Source organism: Bos grunniens, chromosome 5, assembly GCF_055505025.1.
Source record: "Bos grunniens cultivar Pamir isolate PY7600 chromosome 5, Bosgru_T2T1.0, whole genome shotgun sequence".
Classification (NCBI taxonomy): Eukaryota; Metazoa; Chordata; class Mammalia; order Artiodactyla; family Bovidae; genus Bos; species Bos grunniens.
Window position 1 is genome coordinate 24,623,702 of NC_141169.1, and position 17,753 is coordinate 24,641,454.

At 47.4% G+C, this 17,753-nt stretch overlaps 1 long non-coding RNA gene across 1 annotated transcript; it reads left to right on the forward strand.

Moving 5' to 3' along the window:
• Nucleotides 1–6,561: 6,561 nt before the first annotated feature.
• LOC147371419 (uncharacterized) lies at nucleotides 6,562–17,204 on the forward strand. Its single transcript, XR_015163558.1, has 2 exons — nucleotides 6,562–8,578; nucleotides 15,296–17,204. It is a non-coding gene; the product is annotated as an uncharacterized LOC147371419 (long non-coding RNA).
• The last annotated feature ends 549 nt before the right edge of the window (nucleotides 17,205–17,753 follow it).

Here is a 17,753-nt window from a genome sequence, read left to right on the forward strand (position 1 = left end):
GAAGCAGAAGATATTAAGAAGAGGTGGCAAGAATACACAGAAGAACTATACAAAAAAGATCTTTATAAGCCAGATAATCACGATGGTGTGATCACTCACCTGGAGCCAGACATCCTGGAATGCAAAGTTAAGTGGGCCTTAGGAAGCATCACTACGAACAAAGCTAGTGGAGGAGATGGGATTCCAGTTGAGCTATTTCAAATCCTAAAAGATGAGCTGTGAAAGTACTGCACTAAATATGTCAGCAAATTTGGAAAACTCATCAGTGGCCACAGGAACTGGAAAAGGTCCATTTTCATTCCAATCCCGAAGAAAGGCAATGCCAAAGAATGCTCAAACTACTGCACAATTGCATTCATCTCACACACTAGCAAAGTAATGCTCAAAATTCTCCAAGCGAGGCTTCAACAGTACATGAACCATGAAATTTCAGACGTTCAAGCTGGATTTAGAAAAGGCAGAGGAACCAGAGATCAAATTGCCAACATCCGCTGGATCATCGAAAAAGCAAAAGTTGCAGAAAAACATCTACTTCTGCTTTATTGACTCTGCCAAAGCCTTTGACTGTGTGGAAAATTCTTCAAGAGATGGGAATACCAGACCACCTGACCTGCCTCCTGAGATATCTGTATGCAGGTCAGGAAGCAACAGTTAGAAGTGGACATGGAACAACAGACTGGTTCCAAATCGAGAAAGGAGTACCTTAAGGCTGCATACTCTCACCCTGCTTATTTAACTTATATGCAGAGTACATCATGCAAAATGCCGGGCTGGATGAAGCACAAGCTGGAATCAAGATTGCCAGGAGAAATATCAATAACCTCAGGTATGCAGATGACACCACCCTTATGGCAAAAAGTGAAGAACTAAAGATCTTCTTGATAAAAGTGAAAGAGGAGAGTGAAAACTCTGGCTTAAAACTCAACATTCAGGAAACTAAGATCATGGCATCCAGCCCCATCACTCCATGGCAAATAGATGGGGAAACAATGGAAACGGTGACAGACTTTAGTTTTGGGGGCTCCAAAATCACTGCAGATGGTGACTGCAGCCATGAAATTAAAAGACACTTGCTCCTTGGAAGAAAAGTTACGACCAACCTAGACAGCATATTGAAAAGCAGAGACATTACTTTGCCAACAAATGTCCATCTACTCAAAGCTGAGGTTTTTTCCAGTAGTCATGTATGTATGTGAGAACTGGACTATAAAGAAAGCTGAGTGCCAAAGAATTGATGCTTTTGAACTGTGGTGTTGGAGAAGACTCTTAAGAGTCCCTTGGACTGCAAAGAGATCCAACCAGTCCATCCTAAAGGACATCAGTCCTGAATATTCATTGAAAGGACCAATGCTGAAGCTGAAACTCCAGTACTTAGGCCACCCGATGAGAAGAATTGACTCACTGGAAAAGACCCTGATGCTGGGAAAGATTAATGGCGGGAGGAGAGGGGGACAACAGAGGATGAGATGGTTGGATGGCATCACCGACTCAATGGACATGAGTCTGGGCAAGCTCCAGGAGTTGGTGATGGACAGGGAAGCCTTGTTTTCTGCATTCCATGGGGTCACAAAGAGTCAGACACAACTGAGCGACTGAACTGAACTGAATTGATATATGCATACCCTGAATACTCATTGGAAGGCCTGACGCTGAACCTGAAGCTCCAATACTTTGGCCACCCGATGTGAAGGCCTGACTCACTGGAAAAGACCCTGATGCTGGAAAAGATTGAAGGCAAAAGGAGAAAAGGACAACAGAGGATGAGATGGTTGGATGGCATCACTGACTTAATGGACATGAGTTTGAGTAAACTCCAGGAGATGGTGAAGGACAGGGAAGCCTGGTGTGCTGCAGTCCTTGGGGTCACAAAGAGTCAGACATGACTTAGTGACTAAACACAAGAACGTGTGTGTGTGTGTGTGTGTGTATATATATACACGCACATATATATAGAACTGAATCATTTTGTTATACACCAAAAACTAACACAGCATTGTAAATCAACTATACTTCAATTTTTAAAAAATGTCCATTGAACCCATACCCAGCAAGAACATAAGTATCATACATAGACCCAGCTGCTTTCATCAACAGCCTTACACCCCTAGAGATCCTTTCCACACAACCTAAATGGACTCCAAATCATGGCATCTGGTTTGCAGTGAAGCTGAGTTGGGCAGATGGGCTGTGGACCCCGTCCCTTGGCCAGGAGAGTAGTTTCTCACACCTGGAGTTTGAGGTGCATGGGCTGGGGAGAGGAGGGCAAGAGTTGATGCAAATACCCGCATCGATGGCTTCTCTATTCTGGAAGATGCTGGCCTGTGGCCACACCCAAGTCAGGAAGAGGCCTCAACAGCCCGAACAGACATCTGAGTGTTGGATAGTGTCTTTGACGGAGCTGGCTGATAGTTCTTCTTTTCCCCTACTGAGGGCTCTTCAGGCAGAGGGAACTGCAGGATGGGAAGGTCTCGGAAGAGCCGGGCATGTTCCAGGAGCAGAAGGCAGGCAGAGGGCTCCGGCAGAATGAGGTGAGCGAGGAGCAGGTGGTAGAGGCAGGCGGCCCTTGCAGCTGGGTAAGGATTTGGACCAATTACAAGAAGCCAGAGGTTGATGATAAGCAGAAAAATGATCCAAAGGACATGTGTAAGGGCGGGCTTTGGTCGCAGCTTCAGGGTGGAGGAGCGGGTGCGCGCATCTCCTCATCCTCCCTTCTCCCTTTTGGGAGTATCGAAGGAAGGGGCCACAGAGAACCCAGCCTCAGCTCCCCCTCACTTGGCAGGCTTCTGTCAAAGCCAAAGGCCACCCCTGGGCTGTGTGTGAACCGGGGTGGGGGCACCTGGGCACCTTTGTCAGGCGCTGCCCTGACTCACTTCCGGTCTTGAACAGTCCACTGCTTCACACTCCCCTTGGGTCAAAATGGGGAGGAAGGTTTTTGTCTCCAAGAAAGCTCCCGAGGAGAACCACATGCGGCCCCTCCACTGAAGGGCAGACCTTGGCCAGGGGTTCTCCAGGTAAGGGGTGCCCTCTGCATTAAAGGAGCAAGCAGAGCAGAGGGTCGTCTTGCAGATTCCCGCCCTGCAGTGGGCAGTTGTCTGGGGCGGGCAAGAGTCGGGGTGGGAGGATGAAGCTACATCACCTCCTTTTGGGGAATCGCTCCTCCCCATTCCATGAGTTCAGCATGTAGTTGGACAGTCACATCCAAAGCTCAGAAGAGAAAAATGATTTGGAAATACAGGTTTAGAAACAGGTGTAAGTGGCACCTGAAGTCTTGAAAGGGAATCAGAAATCTTGGGGAACATATGTGAACTAACAAGAGAAGATTAACAACTGATCTCTAGAAAACATCAACATTGCAGGGTGAGCGAGATAAGAAGAAACAGGGGAAAGACTAAGAGGGCTGGGGGAAAGGCATGACCAAGGAGGGAGAGAGTCTTTCCAGAAAAAGGGCATGGCCAGCAGTGCCAACCAGAAATCTACCAAGAGGAGCTGCACTGAGGATTCAGCTGGTGATCCAACTGTTGGCTGGTATTCACTGTTGCCCAGGCAACAGCATCCTGTCCTTTGAATAGGTCTGGCTCTGTGTACAGAGGCAGCAGGGAGAGCGAAAATATGCCAGAGGTGTAGGATACAGAACTGGCGAAGATTCTGAGGAATGTTAACCTCAGCAAGGTTTGTAAAGGACAGTAGGAATTAGCCAGCCACCAAGAATGGAGGGGAAACTATTCCAGACTGAGAGGGTGCTAAGGGAACACCCTGGGACTTGCCGGTAGTCCAACAGGCCTGGATGGTTGGGTGTACACGGTATAGTCATGAGAGAGAGGCTAGGGAAAACACCAGGGCGAAATGACAACAGGGCTTTCAGTCTTTTTAAGAAGCTTGCATTTTCTTTCAAGGCAACAGGGAGCCCCCAAGGTATTTTAAGCATAAGGCTAACATGAGCACATTTGCATCTTGGACTGATCACCCTGGCAACAGAGAGAAGCTATTACTTTAAGGCAAGGTGAGAAATTACGAAGGGCTGTGGCAATGAGGATGGATCTGTGATATATTAAGGAAGAAGAATCGGCAGGGCATTTTCAAATGGCAACCCACTCTAGTATTGTTGCCTGGAGAATCCCATGGACAGAGGAGCCTGGTGGGCCATAGTCCATGCGCTCACGAAGAGTCGGACACAGCTGAGTGACTAACTTTCAATTTTACATAATACTTAGTGGTAAAGTTGGAGAAGGCAATGGCACCCCACTCCAGTACTCTTGCCTTGAAAATCCAACTGATGGAGAAGCCTGGTGGGCTGCAGTCCATGGGGTCACGAAGAGTTGGACACAACTGAGTGACTTCATTTTCACTTTTCATTTTCATGCATTGGAGAAGGAAATGGCAACCCACTCCAGTATTCTTGCCTGGAGAATCCCAGGGACGGGGGAGCCTGGTGGGCTGGAGTCCATGAGGTCACACAGAGTCGGACACGATTGAAGCAGAAGCAGCAGTGGTAAAGTTAAAATTCGAAACCCTAAGTCAGGCTCAGTGGCAAAGACTGCTAGTAACGGAATCTCTGGTTTTGCCCCCCCCCCCCGCAAATAAAACCTGTATATCCCATTTTCCTTGCAGTTATAAAGGCCATGTGTCTAAGATCTGTCTGATAACTTGTAAGTGGACGAGTCTTATTCTGGGAACCCTCTTTATAATTTATCTATCACCCACCCTTTGCTCCCTTATCCTTTTCTCCCTCCTGCTGGATGTGATGGCTGGAACTGGAGTAACCATCTTGGACCTTGAGATGACCATGAACTTAGGAATGGAGGTTAAGCAGAGAAATTAGGCAGAAGGAATCCCCTGGTCCTTGAAGGCTTCTTGGAGCCGAGTTTCCCTATCAGCCCAGGAGTACCTACCTCCAGACTTTCACAGTAGAGACAAACCTTTTTATCTCTTGTTTAAGCTATTGTTGTATGGAACTTCTTTTATCCTCTAACCTAATTAACTGGACCGGATCCTAACTAATAAAGCTCTCATTTTTAGCTGTTAATAAAATCCCAAATCCTGGGAGTCATTAGCCTGTATCACTACTCAGGTTTTATTAGCATATTCCTTTTGTCTCCAGTGCTTTTTTGCATCCTTGGCTGAACATCCAGCCCTATTCCTAGTAAGTGCTTAATAAACACTGAGGAGAAGGAGGAGGAGGTAGTACCTAGAATTGTTGTTTTCAGACCTTGTTAGTCATCAGGCCTCAGGAGGAAACTGTAATGTAAATTTCATCATGCAAAATATCTGATGCCTTGCCTCATGGCACCGAGCCCAGGAGTGTGAAGGAGTAAAGAGGAGAGTCCAGCAAGAATGACTCTATTACTTCACCTGGGGACGTGCAGCCTTGAAGGCACTGACTCATCTGTTTGAGGGGTGGGGACAGAATTTCTGTCAGTTGGCAGCACTATGAGCAGGGAAGACAGCATTAGGGTGAATAAAGAGGAAAGCTATGCCTCAGATTCAGGTGAAGACTTCAGCTGGCACCCTTTCCCAGCAGCCTCTGCTTCTCCTTGGTAGCATATATCTCATCTATAGCAAAGTAATGTCTCCTGCAATTATTTGTTCAGTATGTCTCCCCACCTAGAGCATGGTTCCACTGAAATCAGGAATCAAGCCTGCCTTCTTTGCCCCAGTACCTGGAGCACAGAAGGCATTCAGTAAAATACTGGTTGAAAAATAAATCAATCAGCCCACCTTTTCATTCAAAGAGGAAAGAGCTTAACAAATAGAATCCATCCAGCTCGATGTGGGAAAACCCCTTTGCAAGTTTTAAAGGAAAGTATTGTATGGATAAGATTGTTTACTGTGTGGATGAACAATGAGACCTCTGCAGGAGTCTGGACCCTAAGCCAGCTTTCTTAGCTCCACTTTCATCCAGCCAGGTAAGCTCTCTCTATTACCCAGTGCTTGAGGAAGTGCGAATGAATTTTAATATTCACTTAATGTTCACAGAAAAATGAACAGTGGGTCTGCTGGAGCAAAGGAAACAAGATATTCAAAGGCTATGTCCAAGGTCTGACAGAAGTGACTTTGCAGTTATCCTCAAGACAGGGCTGCAGGCACCTGGGGTTGGGGGTCTAAACCTAGACCAAGCAGGGCGTGGGGCGGGCGGGAGTGTGTTTGCCCGGCGGGGAGCGGGCGCGAGGGGGAGGGCGCCCTCTGCCGGGGGTGAAGGAAAATGCGTCCGCACTCTCGTCTCTCAGTCTCTCCCGAACCTCGGGAGTAAATACTAACTTCTTTCAGGGGGGAAAGTAGAGGGGAAGAAGAAACAACTCAAACTGTCACCCAGAAAGTGCTCTTCACAAGCATTTCCCAGTCCCCACCCTTAGAGCCCTGAACTTTTTCCGACTCAAGGGGGAATGACTTGAGTTTAATTGCACATTCTGATGGCTCAGATCCCGGGAGACCGGAGTGCTCCCGGTCTCCCCACTTCTCATCTTTGAAGTCCAAAGACCAAAGAGATTGCTTGAGATGACCAGAAATGGCAGGCTTTATAAGACCCACAGGACCCTATTGTGACAACATCATCTTCCCTTTTCTGGGTTCAGGAGCGCAGGTGCAGGAAAAGAGCCCAAGAGCTGCCTAAGCTTGGAACTGGACCTGGGGGCACCCCGTGGTGGAGGCCCCGGAACCAGCCAGGAGACACCCTTTAGGCCAGGAGCCTGGACCCACCTGTGCCCTCCTGGCAGCTACTCAAAGCAAGGGAAGGGCGCTCCGACCCACATGGCCGCTGAAGCCTGCTCTGCTCCCAGCCTCCCACTCTGGTCGCTCAAATGCAAAATCTGGAGACTTGAATTAGATGGATAGGTGACCCTAACCTGCCAAGCCCCTGATTCTGTGCTCCTTTTTTAGACTCAGACTGTGTCTGTAGAGGGAGTTGAGGAAAATGGGGTGCTTTGGAGTATTTACCCAGGGGAAAATAATGGGTGAGGGCCGTCTACCCGGCTCCCTTCATAGAAAAGCCTGAACTGCTTTCTGAGACCCGGGGCTCTCTTTACTGAATCGGGAGTGACACCTAGCGGCACATGCGCCTCACCAACACAGCGGGGCTGGTGCTCCCTGGGGCTTCGGAGGCGGCGGCACTTGCCCGCTGGTCGCTGGTCGCTAAAAGCCTTGGGAGCAGCGGGTGCCACTGATGTTTCCTGGGACTTTCCAGGAAGCGCTGTCTGGCGTGCATCAACAGCGCGTTCCCTGCAACGTAGGCAACTCTAGTTTACATGCTCTTCCTATCTGTAGAGCTGGCTTGGGCACATCGTCGCTCACTCTCAGGCAGCAAGTTAAGTATTGAGCTGGAAGCTGCTGTAGATGCTGGGGGTTCAAACATGACCAGGTCTTAGTTCTTCCCCTCAAGGAGCTCACAGCCCAGAGAGGAGGCAACAGAGAGGAAAAAACAGTGGACAAATGTTAAAAAAGTGTATTGGATGCTGGCGGGGTAGGGGGTGGGCGGGTATTGGAGGTGGATCTAACTCTTCCTGGAGGCACTGAGGAAGGCAGAAATCCTTGAGCTAGATTTTGAAGATTAGATGGTATGGTAGGCAGAATTCTAAGATGGTTCCCAAAGTCCTCAGCTCCTCCTCCCCAACCCCCCACACACATTCCCCCAGTTACTCAGGAAATACTAATTTAGGTGCAGTGGTAAGAGATTTTACATATGCAATTAAAGGTCCCAAATCAGCTGACCTTAAAATCTGGAAATTATCTTTGGTGGGCCTGACTTAAGCAGGTGAGCCTTGAATGTAATTAGGCTTTTTCCTGGTAAAAGATTAGACGCTTGCAAAGGATTTATTAGGGGCAAGATTCTCCTCTGCTAGCTGTTGAGATGAAGGGGGGCAGTAGCAAGGAAACTGGGCAGCCTTTAGAAGCTGAGCGTAACCCCTGACTGACTGATAGCAAAGAAAGTGGAGAAATTAAATTCTGCCCAGTGAGCTTGGAAGAGAACCCTGAGCTCCATGTGAAAACAGAGCAGCAGCTAACACCCTGACTCTAGCTTTGTGGGAACCTAAACAGAGAAGCTAGTCAAAGCTATGGTTTTTCCAGTAGAATTGATGCTTTTGAACTTTGGTGTTGGAGAAGACTCTTGAGGGTCCCTTGGACTGCAAGGAGATCCAATCAATCCATCCTAAAGGAAATCAGTCCTGAATATTCATTGGAAGGACTGATGCTGAAGCTGAAACTCCGATACTTTGGCCACCTGATGAGAAGAACTGACTCACTGGAAAAAACCCTGATGCCGGGAATGACTGAAGGCAAGAGGAGAAGGGAACAACAGAGGATGAGATGGTTGGATGGCATCATTGACTCAATGGACATGAGTTTGAGCCATCTCCAGGAGTTGGTGACGGACAGGGAAGCCTAGCGTGCTGCAGTCCACGGGGTCGCAAAGAGTCGGACACCACTGAGCGACTGAACTGAACTGACTGAAACAGAACCAGCCACCCTTTGTCAAGCTGCTAACTTTGTGGTAATTTGTTATACAGCCATAGAAAATGAATACAGGTGGTCATTTGAAAGAGAGAGACTGCCTGGACAAAGGCGCAGAGGTGTAGAGCAGCAAAAGGTATGTTTGGGGAACTGAAGTCATTCGGTGCAGACGGACCATGGGGAGCAAAGGGGATTATAAAATGTGATACTGGGAACTCGGTTTTGTGTCAGGGAGACTGTGCCCTCGGGCTAGTTAACTTAGTTCTCTGCCCTGTGCCTCAGTCTTCTCAAAGTTAAAATGGGGCTAATGATAGTAGTTAAAATAAAAAGTTGTTTAGTGGGCCAAATGCACATGGAGGAGTCAACACAGTCTTCAGATGTGGTGAGTGTTTCTGAAATATTGGGTAGTGATAGTTGTAGTGATTAATCATCTGGATGATGCATGAGGATAAGGAGAGGCTTAGTGAGGTCATTTCTTACAGTCATTGGGGACACTCTTATTTCAGCCCCTGGGCAGCTTATTAAAAAATGCAGATTTCTGAATCCTACCATGAGTCCAGACTCAACCAGTGTCTCTGGGGTTGGGGCCTGAGAATCTGCACTTTGAAGAAGCATCCCAGGTGATCCTTCTGAGAATCGCTGAGCAAGAGATAAGAAGACTTGTACCCAGATCATCATCATGGTTGAGGGGAGGGTGAATGACTGAAGGAAGCAGCCAGGGCATTGGTGGTAAGAAGGGGAAGGGGGCGGCCGACTCTGTAGCGGAAGAATCTACGGGGCTGTAAACTGATGGGAAGCGATAGTGAGCAAAAGGGGGGACAGAGGCTGGGCTGTGAACGCTATAAGGAGGCAGTGGGGGTGGTTACTTTGGCTCAGGTGGTGTCAGGAGCGCCCAGGCATCTGTGGGACTTCTGGGTGGACAGTCAGGTAGACAGTTGGAGAGTCTAAAGTGTAGGAGATAAGATGGGGCTGGAAATATGATTGGGATGTTCTTGAGTACAAGAACCATGGGCAGATGCCCGCAGAAGGGGAAGATGGTCAAGAATAGACATTACGATGTACCTGTGTGGAGGGCTGGGTGTAGGATCCTGAGAGATGGCCATCAGAGAGCCTGACCAGGTGCTGCGTGGGGAGGAGTCTGAGAAGGTGGCCATCCCCAGTGTCCCCACCTTGGAGCAATCCCGATGGAGAAAGTGTGCTTGCGTCCCTGAGCCCCAGCTACTAACAGCTCAGGGGCAGGATGAGTGAGACCCACTTCAGAAGGGAGAGGAGGGAGGAGGCATGGGGGGGCGGGGTGGGGATTGCTCTGCAGAAAGGAGGCCATGAATGAAAGTGGCCGGTGCTGTGAACCCACAGACATGGGGGTAACTAGGCCTGCCCCCGCCAGCCCCAAGCTATGCAGGCAAGCGGGCAGGTGAGGCTCTCAAAGAAAGCAGGATGCCTAGATGCTGAGGTCAAGAGTGCAGATATGTTTCTCAGTGTGGGGACCCCCGAGGCAGAAAGAGGAGTGGGTGGAGATGCACTTGACTCTGGAGAACGAGACATAGAAAAGATGAGAACTCACAGGCGCCAGGCTCGATGGGCTGTGTGGAGGGCCCATCTGGGCTAAGATCGCAAGAGTCCTGTGGGGAGTAACTGTGCAACTTTGGGGAAAGTACTGTGATTCTCCTTTGCCTCCACGAGCTCATCTGTGCTGTGGGCATAACAGTACTGCTTAGCTGGAGCCTGGCTGCAAGGGCTCCCTGCTCGCCCCCACATGACCGACGGTGATGGTGGTTTAGTCCCTAAGTTGTGTCCAACTCTGTGAAACCCCATGGACTGTAGCGCGCCAGGTTCCTCTATCCATGGGACTCTCCAGGCAAGAACACTGGAGTGGGTTGCCATTTCCTTCTCCAGGACATCTTCCTGACCCAGGGATCAAACCCGGGGCTCCTGCATTGGCAGGCAGATTCTTTACCGCTGAGCCAGTGGGGAAGCCCCGGTGACACTGTAGCAACGGTAATACGCGGCAGCTGTCCTGAGGATTTTAACTGTTACCCTTTTATGAGTCAGAGAACTGCTGCCTCTATTCAGAACCCTCTCATCGCTTCCCATCCCACACGGAGTAAAAGCTGGTGTCCTTAACTCTGATCTTGCCTCAGCTCTCTCTGCTCCAGCCACACGGGTCACGTACTGTGCATCAAGCCCATCAGAGCCTTTGCCCCTGCTGTCCCTTCTCCCTGAAACAGTCTTGCCCCAGTCACCCCCCTGCTTCATTCCCACCCCTCTTTCAGGACTTTGCTCAGATGCCACCTTCTCGGTGAGGCCTTCCTTGGTCTCCCCTGTTCCAGCTTGCTGCGCCAGGCCATGGCCCTCGCCCTTGCCTTTCTGCCATCGCCATGCTCCAGGCTTTGTTTATCTGTCTCTCCACAGTAGGGCGCTCATCTTCTCTTCACTCCAGTGTCCCCAGAGCCCACAGCATCTGCTTGGCCCTCAGCAAACATCTGTCGTGCAGGAAGGAGTGACCCTTTCACTAAGGTCCTGGCTCAAACGTCACCTCTTCAGAGAGCCCCACCCCCACCGTGTAAACAGCCCCCCTGGCCATCACTCTCTCTGCCCTCACCCTACTTTGCTCTTCCTCAAACTTATCCACACCTGCTATTATTTTATATTCTTCTGTCAGCTTCTTGTCTGTCTCCTCAGCTAAGCCAGCTGCCGGAGGGCAAGGACTTAGTTTAGCTCTGTGTATACCCCAAATGCCCATCTTGACACCAGCTTCTAGAGTAAGCACACAGCATGGATTTGTTGAATGACAGTATTATCACTGTGGGGTTTTATTTATTTATTTCTTACTAGTACTACTACTAATAGTTTTACTATTATTAATAACTAAAGTGTTAGTTGCTTGGTCATGTCTGGCTCTTTGCAACACCATAATTGACCATATTATTGGAAAGCAGAACTGCCCTGGTAAGAGTGGCCCAGGGCAGGGGAGGACCATGGTCTTTGGGCAGGACATCCTAAAGGCATTATCCGGTGGAAACTACAAGAGGGAGTGAGGAGCCTCACCCCCATCCCCATTCTGGACCATTCCCCGCCCTTGGCACTCAGGCTGCCACAGGCAACAGCCAGAGAGCTTTCTTTCCTCTTTTCCTGGAAAGCGGGAATGAGACACACTGGTGCTTTATGGATGCTTATGCAGTGAATACAGAGAACTTCCTGCAACTTTTTATAAGGAGCAACGTGAACACCCACGTCTGGACAATCTGTCCTTGGACATGTACCAAGCAGCATTTTCAGAGAGAAATTCAGTGGCTGAAGCCCGCTCTGGGGTCCCCACTCAAGAGAGGAGAGGAAGGAAGGAATCACACTTCCTGGCCCACACCCTTCACCCTGTGCCTACCTTGGTAACGTCTCCGGGCCTCAGCTTCCTTGTCTGTAAAATGAGGGTAACTGTAATAACCTCCCTCATAAGGATGTTAACAAATAGATGTTACATACAAATATTTGTGTATTTATTTTTTAAATGGTTACTGGTATCTGCCAAGAACTAGGAGAGATTTGAGGATTTACGCTATTCGTAAGCTAACAAATTAGTCTGCTCCTCTTTCATGAATGCTGGCCGATAACACAAGACTCCTGGCCGGAGGCAAATAATGGACTTTATTACTCACAGTAATAGCAATAGAGCAGCAGTCATTCTCTGAGTTCGATGCCCACAGAGGAACACAAAGATGGTAACTGCACAAACAGTGGGCTGCATTAGAGGAGGGGAACCCTGGGCCTAGGGAACCCAGGTATTTTATAACAGGCAGCAACCATTGTTCACTAATAATCAGCTTTGAAAAGATAAGTCAGAACAAAGGGGGTCAGTGCCTCTACTTAGCAAATATGTGGGAATACAAGAGCTCCACAGAGAATTGTCTCCCAAGAGTGTATGGTGAGAACTACTATTACTATGGATAGTAATAATACCATGGGAAAATGTGCCCAGACTAGATAACATCACCTCTTTTGGTGACTCCGAAATTCTCTTAAGGCAAACCAAGATACGGACTAAAGAAAACTTACAAAGACTAATGGCAAGTCCTGGCGTTCTAGTTACGGTGCAGGGACTGGACTACCAAATGCATTTCACAAATGGGTTTCTGGGGGGCAAAAACCTGCTGTCAGCAATTGATTATCATATTGGGCAAGTGAATTTGCAATTTCATGCTGAATAATCTGTCACTCCCTATCTTGGAAACTCAGGCACTCAATCTTTTTTTGACAGGCAGCATGTATAGTCTATCACCAGGAAGGAAGGCAATCGTCAAATTGCTAATTTTTCTCTGTGAAAAATGAACATTTAACTCAAATATAAGATCTGGAGGAACACATAGGCCTTAATTACAAAGCACAATCCAAGATTTGTGCTAATTAATAAGCTGATGAAAAATTCATTGGGATTCAGAGAAGAATGAAGGGGGAAAATTGGCCAGTGTTAATACTCAGTGCAGTGAAATGTTTAAGTCTCTCCAAATCGGCAGCTACCCCTCTATCATAATTATAATTTAATCATTCATATGATCATTTCATTTTATAAGACTTGAATTGCACATGAAAAATTGCAGAGAGAATATTTCTTTAAACTTTGTGATTTCTAGCAATTATACTAGCATGTTAGAGATTTTTGAAGAAGATTAGCTTAGCTACCTGAAATAAGAATTGTTTTCAAAGATGTGAAAGAAGGACATCTGTTTGAATCCTTGCTTTTGCCATTCACTAGCTGTGACCTCTGTTAGTGAATGCAAAAGCAAGGATTCAAATAGATGTCCTTTTCTCACATCTTTGAAAACAAAACTAGCTGTGACCTCTTGGAGAAGGCAATGGCAACCCACTCCAGTACTCTTGCCTGGAAAATCCCATGGACGGAAGAGCCTGGCGGGCTGCCATCCATGGGGTCGCACAGAGTCGGACACGACTGAAGCGACTTAGCAGCAGCAGCAGCAGCAACAGCAGCAGCTGTGACCTCTAGCAAGTTCTCTGAGCTCTTTGAGCCTGTTTACCTATTCAAATGATGATGCTGGAAAAACATGAGGTTGTGATGAAGGTGAATAGTTGTTACTATGAATTAATTACCTGCCTCCTCCATTCCAGTTTCTTAACCAGACCAGACCAGGAACCAGATGGAGATTGAAATGTATTGACAGAACCACCTTATTATCAATACAGCTGGATTGCTGAATAAAATAGTACCCAGGGTGAAACTGGACTTCTTGCGTCCACTCTCCCTACCCCACCCCAGCTGCCCACCCATCCAGTCCTGGGACCTGGCTGTGGGTAGAGTGGGTCTGCAGACTGACATCCAAACAGTCCCAGGAAGGGTACTAGGCTGTCTCATCCCCTGTAGGGAGCAGGAATGAGAGCAGCCAGTGAGAGGGTGAACCTGTTATTTTCTGTCCTTCTGCTGGAATGTTCTGTCTTCTTGAATATCCATCCATTTCATTCATTCAAACTACTGCAATGTTTCTCCAGGAATCAGGAGAAGAGATTGTAAAAAAAAAAAAAAAAAAAAATTGTGAAACACTTACTAAAAGTACCTGGCCCATCCTAAGCACTTTTAAGTATTCGATATTATTATTATTATCATCATCCAACTTTGTGATTTTGCCATATCCTTATACTGCTTGGTCTGTTATTAATATTTTCTTTAAATCCACCAGCCTCCTGAGCAGGTGTATGTGAAATTATAGGTTGGAAGAGCTAGTTACGTTTCTATAATACACATGAAAATAAAATAATTACTGAAATAAAACCTGATCATCTGAAGACCCTCCACAATCATTTCTTCTCCTGGCATACCTGGAGAAACACTGTTCTGCACAGCAGTTTGATCACACGTCCATCTGCCTGCACAGATGATAAGCTGCATGAAGGCAGATACCATGCCTGGTTTATGCTTTAGTTTGCAAGCACCCATGACAATTCGTACACCCTCAATAACTGTTTGTGGCATGAATGAATGAGTGTAATTAAATGTATCAACTGATATTCAAGAAGCCAGAACGTTCTACACAAAGGATAGAAAATAACAGGCAAATCAAGAACAAATAAATTAAAAAAGAATTGCAGTGAGCTGCCTTCTCTCTCTCCCCACCTCTACCCCCTGGGAACACTGAAATGACCTGCCCTCCCAGTTTTCTCTGTCCTCCTTCAACAAACCAACCTACTGGCTTATTTGACAGCAAGTTGGAGGGGGAATTTAGGATGGAATGAATCTTGCAGTTGTAATGAATCAAAAAAACTGGGGAGGAGAAATCAGATTTCAGAAACAGCAGAATACTCTCACTTTAAAAAGCCCTCGTCCCTGAGGCTGGGAAAGATTAGAAGCTAATAATTTATGTTGAAATCCGGCAAAGCCCTCCACAAAGTCCAAGTGCTTGTCCCTGCCTTTTGACTGACAGATATGAAAATAGAAACTGATTTGAAAACCTAGGCCTATTTAACTAGAGCAGCATTAATCTCTCCATTAGAATCGAAGAGTCAATGGTAGGGGGGCACCCAGCAACCACAAATGAACAGATGCTGCTGATGGATGGCCACGCCTTTTTCCAAATACAACACTCACACCAGCTCTTCAAGTTGGAGTGAGCTTTCTAAGCTTCCCAGACCTCGAACTGGCAAAAATCCTTGTTTTTTCCATGCTAGTTAAAATGCCCTCGAGCTACAGCCATTGGATTTGCTGGACAGCGGCATCATTCTGATATTATCGGCTCTGTCTTCCTGTTTTCATGAATAATGTATAAGAAGGAGCTATCAGCAATGGATTCTTCCATGGCTGAACGTGTTGCCACCAGACAGGTCCCTGAATTCTCTGTCATTTCGTCTGCAGCGCTCACGGACCTCCTCCCTCTCCCCCGGCTACCTTCTGGCTGCTTCATATGCAAGGAGACCCTTCCAAAGACACCCTCTCCCTTGACAGTAAGAAAACTGGGGGTTGGAGGGGCACAAGAAGTGGTGCCCACCACCTTCCTTCCTTTTCCTTGTTGCTCCGTGTCAGAGGAGTAGTGCGGGGAGCTACTGATGCCAAGTTCACGGGTTTGATTCCTGGCCCCATCCCGTGGGGCCAAGCCTGCCTTGCTGTGTGCGCAGGAGTCTACCAAGAAAATGCTTCTCCTTGGCACAGGTGCGGCCGCAGGAGAACCTCTTCCTGTGTGTTTTTGTCCATGTCTCTACGTGCTCACCTCTGTCATAGCTTCACAAAATAGAGAACTGGCTTTCAGCCCCATCCACTCATTTATTCAATATATTTTTATTACCTGCGAGGCGTCCAGTGGAGAAGGCTTGCAGTGATGGAAGAGAACAGAAATGGCTAGAAAATGGACAAAGAAGAGCATCGATTGTGAGAGTGTGTAATTGAGGGAGGTGGTTGAGTCGGGAGGCAGCAGTAAAGGATGCGAGGCAAGGGACTGGGACAGGAAGGCAGTGGATGGGGTCCGTGCGGGGGAGCGGGGGCTGCAAACGCCTGCTGCCGCGGGGTATGGGGGCGGTACCGGAACTAGCGGAAGATGCAGGGCCGAGCGCAGTTTGCAAAGAGGTGCTGGGGCTTCTCTGCCCCTCCAACACTTGTCTTCTTTCTCCTTCCTGACCCTCTCCCTTCCTTGGCATCTGAGAACTGCCGAGTTCTGACTCTCCTCCCCGTTCCTGACTAGTCCTACCTCCCTGCTTCCTCCTCTACTGCCCCTTGCCTGTGAGTGTGAACTTGGAGTGTTCCTCCTCCTCTGTGCCCTGGGGTCAGGTTCAGTGCCAGCTGCCTAGAAGGAGCACCATGAATGCAGTGACCACTGAGTCCCAGGGGAGAACCGGAAAGCATCCTGAATATCCGACAAGGTGGGGTGTTCAGCAAACCGTCACACTCATGCTTTAGAATGTCATGCTGTCATTAAAAGTGATGTTTTTTGAAGACTGAAATGATCTTGGAAATTTCTCATGATATAACATGAATTTAAAAGCAGCATGTAAAATTCATCCTAAAGCATGATCTCAATTTTATGTGGGGAAAAAAGATATATGCCAAAAGACTAGAAGCAAATTTATCAAAAATATTAACAGGCTATCTCTGTGGGTGGAATGATTAGTAGTTTTTATTTCTATTTTTGTACTTCTTCACCTTCTCCCCCCGAAATGAGTTAACTAATTAATAAATCGTTTAAATTGGTTAATTGAATTGAACTAATATTAAACATTCATTACATGCTGGACATCACTAGCAATTCAGTGATTGGCAGAATGCAAGCATGGTCTCCATCTCGAAGAATTGCTGTTACGATTTTTTTTTTTTGAAGTTTTTTAAAACAAGATGAAAGAGTGGAATAGCCATCATCATTCCTGGAATATAACAATGCTTTCTTCTGCCGGTGTCAGGAGGGGCGCTCCATCCAGCAGCTGGGCAATAATACCCGTTAAGGGTGCCAAGGACTGGACCTTGATGACTGTCCGTTTGTCATTTGCGCCCAAGGCAAGATGCTGGGAAGAAGGGCGCCTTCCTGTCAGCATCTATTACTCTGGAGTGAACAGTCTTTGTACCATTCACTTTCAAAAATCTAAACCCACCCCCTCCCACCTCCTTGGATGCTCACAGTTGCTTCATCTCTCCTGTGGGTTCACTTCCAAGGAGCTTCTTCCCCTGGACTCAGCCCTCAAGCATTCTAATTGAAAATACCACCACCACCGCCCCCCACCCCAGGCCTAAAGCCTGGCTCCACTACCTGCTGCTTCGTCCCTAAAGTAGAGGCTTATGATTAAACCACAGAAAGCACCAGCCCGAGTGAGCAAGAAAACAGCAGGAGCCCAAGGACTCCTGTGAACAAAGAGTCTGATTGTTTTCATGCAAATTGTTTTTAGTAGGAGGGAGATAACAGGCAAATGAAATATGGGAGATAGGCAGAGATTTTTTTTTTTCTAAACCAGTGGAAGGGGCTGGTAGTTCTTTAATAAAACCACAGCACATCTTATTACAGGGAAACATCCAGCTCCCACATTTTTTATTGAATGAAAGAGAATTTCTGCTCTCCACTCTGGCTCCTCTTCCTCCCCTTCCAGTCCAGTGCAATTATGTCTCTTTCTGCTTTCCTGACAGTTCATCTTAGCCTTGTCTGAAATAGTCTGTTTTGGAATGTTACTGCTACCTAATAATGAAAAGTGTATCACCAGAGAGTGATTTTAAGTGATAGGCAGAATAAGCAACATTAATTCTACTAGTTGTCTGTTTATTATTAACATACTTAGGAAATACTGTGTCTAGCACATCCAATCCATGATTTTATTACAGGCAATGGCAGCCCTGGTTT